This window comes from Lepisosteus oculatus, chromosome 15, assembly GCF_040954835.1.
Source record: "Lepisosteus oculatus isolate fLepOcu1 chromosome 15, fLepOcu1.hap2, whole genome shotgun sequence".
Taxonomy (NCBI): Eukaryota; Metazoa; Chordata; class Actinopteri; order Semionotiformes; family Lepisosteidae; genus Lepisosteus; species Lepisosteus oculatus.
This window is the reverse complement of record NC_090710.1, coordinates 20,501,590-20,507,457: the sequence shown is the minus strand read 5'-3', so window position 1 is coordinate 20,507,457 and position 5,868 is coordinate 20,501,590.

The window sequence follows — 5,868 nt, the reverse complement described above, 5'->3', positions numbered from 1 at the left end:
GCCGTTCAGCATTTTGCCGGATCATCAATCTAAGATAAATCTACTGCTCCATCTGTCGCTATAGTCACACTGAGCCAGGCCTTGCCAAGGCATTTACTTTATGCAAGACTAGGTTGAGATAAATCAGATTACATCCAGTTCTTCTTTAGCTTATCCTAAGATAGAAGACTGGAGCTGAATCTGTGGTTGGGTAAAAACAAAAAAAGACATTTACTGTTATGAATATTAGTAGTCTCTTGCTCTCTCCTTGTCATTTGCTTAACTGGGAAATTGGTGGCTAATCTCTTCTGCAAATTAGATAATCAGCTCCATCTGGACAGTAATAAGTCAAGCCAGATGCCTTTTATTTTAAAATATCAGCAGTTTTGTGATAAAACACCGCATGCAGATCTGCCTCTGAAGAGGTGAGGTCTCTCGCGTGGGCTGCAGAGCGTAGAAGCCCTGTTTGTTTGTTTCTTTTTGTAAAAGCAGAAAAGAAATGATGTTTCTGTGCAGCTGTCTATACAGTGATACCTCATAAAGACCACGCGTGGCCCTTAACAAGCACACAGCACTAGTTTTTTTTTTATTCTTCCATTCTCTCTAACCTCTTTATCCGGACATGATACACCCTGGACAGGACACCAGTCCATCACAGAGCACAACCATACGCAAACAAGCAGACTCACACCAGGGTTAAAATGAATTTTCCAAGACGTCAATTAGCCTACCAGTAGGTCTTTGGACTGTGGGAGGAAACCAGAGCATGCAGAAGAAACCTACGCAAACACAGGTAGAATATGCCATCTGCATGCAGATAGCACCCCAGGAATTGAAACCAGGGCCACAGCACCCCTTACCACTGCACCACCATGCCGCTCGATGTTATTATTGATAGTTTTAAAATATCATCTATTTATAAGTATCTTAATTTCACGGTTAAAAAACAAAGCCATTTGCAAACTGATGGTTTTAGGCATAAACATAAATGATCCTGACGGATGTCAGATTAAGATCAGCAACAGAATAGGAGCAGTAATTGTGCCTGTCGGTCCTGTTTTTTCACCGTCTCTTCCTGCCTGCTCTGGAGACATAAAGAATGCAGGCATCCGAGCGTATGTGAATTGTACTCTATAATGCAAACGTTCATTAAGCCATATCTTTTTGCCACACTGCCATAACTTCAAAATGGTTCTGCAGCTTTAGAAATGTGGCATCAGCTGCGCTTGCTAATGCTCTTCCTGTCCTCGGGACCTTGTGACTGGGATTCAGGGCAAAAGATATAAATCAAAAGCACAGCAGGATGTCTGGCTCTTTTCCCTTTGCACTGTGCGACAGTGCACTACATTAGAGTACCTCCCTTTGCTGGGAGACACAAATTCTTTACGTTTAAGTTGTTGTGTATTCAATGGCTATAAATTATAAAATTCCAGGTGCTTCAATCATAGTTAATACAATTCTGTACAATAGGAAAATGTTTCTCATTATTCAGTTGCACACATTGTGTGCAGTGCAGATAATGTTGTCATGTTTTCCCCCAGAAAGCACACAGATGCCTCACTCAATATTTGTTCAAGTGCTCTCATGATATCAGGGCTTCTCTGCTGCTGCAGGTTTATTACAACTTTCTTCTGAAGGACACTTTTGTTTGTTTAGACTAGCTAATGAAACCCAAAGATAGGGAAAGCCTTGTGATTCAGGAGACATTGAAGATTTGATGTCTTTTCTGCATTGTAATCTTATCAAAGTATAATATTAGGTTTGGCCCTGAATAAATAAATTTGTCAGTCTTCCAGTCCTTTCCAGATGAACTCTTTGGGTTATGTGTTTTTTAAAAAAGCTTCATATGCTGGAACTCAATGGCTGTTTCACAAAGTTTATCATTTTAATTGTGCTGAAAGAAGAGTACAAAATACAAACCTTCAGTGTTGAACACAGATACCATCTGTACAGAAATGATGTATTTCAGGTCCTCCTAATTATAAGAATATTTAATTTGGCAAATTAATGGAAACAATTGAATTACCTTTAAGATGTCCTTTGGCTTTCACAGATATATGTTTGACCATGAATGGCCTCACATTAAATTAATACAGATTTATCCATTTCTGATTTCTTAATTCTGATTCAAACAGTGTATGAAGCAACATATGAAATCTTAATTCCTTCCAATTCATCATATTCTGCAATACTTCACAACCCAGCAGATAAAAACAACTTTATCAACCTTCTCTATTAGTTCTTCCTGATTTTCTAGGTGATTCTGTACACAGCCTCCTACAGCTAGTTCATATCCTGCTGGTCAGCATTAGTCTTGACAGCCTGCACACAGAAGGAGATGTATTCCTGTTCTGTCTGCTGAGCTATGGAGATATGGAGATTTCTTCCTCACAGAACCTGGTAAACTGGAGCCACTGGAATCCATGCAGAGTCCTGTTGTATTCTTTACCATCGAAATATTAACATTCACTTTGTTTCTGAAGGCCTCCTGCATCACGGCCTTATCATTCTAGTAAGAAAGAAGTGAATGTTAGCAAAACATTCAGGAACCTTTCTCTCTAAATATTAAAAAATATATTTTGAGTTGGCTGTTCTCATGGGGTTGCACTCAAATAACCTGGTAAAGAATGAAAGTTCTTCTTCTCCCCAAGCTGATTGTCAAATGAAATACTCATGAGAGTGGCAAATCTGATGTGGCCTGCCTTCACTCCTCCAGGGCTGTAATAAAGACAATAATTTATTGTCCTGATCGCCAGTTTCAAGAATTGGGGGCAGGGCAGTGAGAGGGGATATTAATTCCACAGAATAAAATGCATACAAAGCACAAGGCTGTTTAATAGGCCTGTGTGGGAATAAATGGGAAGCATTGATAATTGATTTTCTATGACTGGGATTGGCAGATGAGCTGCTAAGAGTAGTGAGGATCACCAGGCCAGTGTCCAGATCAGGGTCAGAGGTCAGAGCTGGCTGGGTGGCCGGTGCCACTGCTGTCCTCAAGGGTGAGATAAGAACAGTGGAACTTTCAGGATGAAGAGCGGGACTACGATCATTCCGACGTTTGTTTTTTTGTTGTCATTAGTGGTCAATGTCTTTGCCCTCATCCAGAGAAAAATGTTGCTGGGTTTTATTTTATTGTTGAATGACAGTTTACAAAGCAGGAGATGGAGGCTATCAGGGTTGTTTGTCAGCTGCCTAGAAACAGAGGGCAGATCCTCACCAGAGGGAGATGGAGCAACTGAGATCTCAGCATCTCAGAGAAAGACAGAGTCTTGAGTAAAATCTCAGTGAGACCAGATTATCTGGGAGAGTCTGAGTCAGGCCAAATGTTTTGGAAGCTGGTAGCAGCCTAGTTGTCCAGTTGTGTTAGTTAGGGTCTTGAGATAAGTCCAGTTTATGGCTCAAAAAGGAGCTTAGGCTGTTTTGCTTTGTGATAATACTGGCTTTGGTACCTTATGGCTGCATGTATTGGTTTCCTGGGTCTGTCTGTGTAAATGATCGCTAACTATGGTTTATCAACCATAGTCACACAGAATGTCACAAGGGTAAAATCTAAAGTCCTCTATATAGTTCATTTTATGGTGATGTGAATTAAAATATGTCAAGGCTTAAAAGAAAATGGCAGTGTTCACAAAGGTTTACCTAACTCAAGAGCAATTATCCCACAGAACAGAAGCAATTCACTCATTTCAAACTCAGATTTAGAATATCAAGACAAGACATTATGGCTCAGCCCAGTGGAGCAGTGTTTAGTATTGCTGTCTCACAGCACTGGGTTCAATTTCCTGGGATGCTATCTGTGTGGAGTTTGTATGTTCACATGTGTCCCCTCTGGGTGCTTCAGTTCCCTCCCACAGTCTAAAGACACACCGGTAGGTTAATTGGTGTGAGTGTGTGTGTTTCTATCTGTGTGTGCCCTGTGATAGAGTCTGGCTCCCCACTGACCCTGGGTAAAGGGGTAAGAAAATGGACAAATGGACATCACATTACTAGAGAATCAAAGCAATATTTGGTTCTGTTTAATGTTTTGAGTTTCAAAATGTCATTTTCTATTGTACTTTCTACAGAATTATATTCATTTCCTTCCTGGATTACCATATAAAATATATTCTCATTGTGAGCCACACATTAACAAAGGGAATTTGTGGTTCATGGAGATCAACAAACATCACTATCTGCCCAGGTCTGATATGAGGAAACAGAGATAGGGTTCATTCAAACTTCTGATCTGTGTTTGTGTGTGCAGAATAGTCCTTTTAACAAAACCTACCAGAAAGGAATTTCTTATGGAGCCAACACTATGTAAATATCCATGCAATTTGCACATGAAATTACCAAAAACGGTGATTATACAGGTAACTATATCTATCAAAAGGAGAACGTTGGTTAAGCCTGCATCCTGTCTAAGCTGAATTGTAATACCAGGGACCTGACCTACATTCACTGTCACTCAGCCCACTATTTCTAAACGCAACTTCTGATAATGCAGACCTTTAGAGTTGTCCAGAGAGCACTGTCTGCACCCCACGGGCAAACATTTAATTGGTATTAAAAGCTTTTCCCTCTGGAATTTGATAATTAGATTCACCGAATTATTTTTTTAAATTTTTTTTAAGTGCATGTCTGTGAGCAAAAGGAAGGGAAATCCTCTCGCACGCACTGATTTAAATAACAATATGTTACCCTTTGCATTGTGATTCTTTTTTTCTCTTTTCTCACAAAGGAGAGGTTTATCAGCCTCCTTATTAACACTCATTAATATCCATTTACTCGAGGGCTACATAAACAGTATGCTAATCAGCAGTGGGTAGTCCCTCACATGCAGGGTCATTCAAATCCACATGCCTTTTATTCCCTTGGCCTGGTTCTGTATTGAGCAAAGAGTCACCTTGTATGACATTCCCTGCTGTTTCTATGGTGAAAGCATGCAAACTTATTTACTTTCTGTCAGTTGCTAATGATCAAACCCATCCAGATCAGACAAGCCACTCAATATGTGCAGTTTATACTGCATAAGGCAATACGATCTCTATGATCTTGTTTTGATCCACACACTGCTGTGGTGCATATATTTGAAAGTGTTTTGTGTAAACTATATTTCCAACAGTGATATATATATATAAATATAATGTGTATGGCTTTATCATATATATATATTATTTGTTCTATTTTTTATTATTGGATGGCACTCTGCAAAGCATGTGTCAGTTAGCTTGCTAGTCCATTGGCCCACTTCCTCCATCAGAAGAATATTTCTTCTCATTTATATACAGTATATAAAGGTGATGGTAAGCCCAGTGATCTTAGTAAAGAATTTCTAATGAATAGAGGTTTTCACAGGGTAAGTTAGTCTTAATCACTTCTGAAACACGATTAGAAAAATTACTTAAAATTACTGTTTACTTAACGTTATTATTATTGTTGTTGTTGTTGTTGTGAATGAACAGAGCAGAAAGGATGACACTGTCTACATCTCTCTCACCTCAAGACCTCACACTAAAGCAGGAACAATACACAAGCCCAACAATTCAAAGGGAACTTTCACTGTCCTTTTCTAATCGGTTTATCCTAAATTTCAGATGCTCAGATGCATTTTCAGCCATGTGATGGATCAACAAAATTTAATCTGCATCCCTTGTGTTCCCAGTAGTTTATTCTGCATCTGTCCCCCAAAACACAGCAATGCCAGTAGTGCATATAAGCCTAAACATGGACAGCTTTGTCGTAAGGTTTTATGCCAGCCCTGCATTTACTCACCATGTGCTTGAACAGTGCAGCAGACTAATCATCTTAGGGTTTCCAATCTATTTAGACAGCATGCATATTCGGAAAGGAAACACAATACTTGTCAACGAAAGGAAAGTCTCCTGTTCACAAGGTCTTACCTAAAGA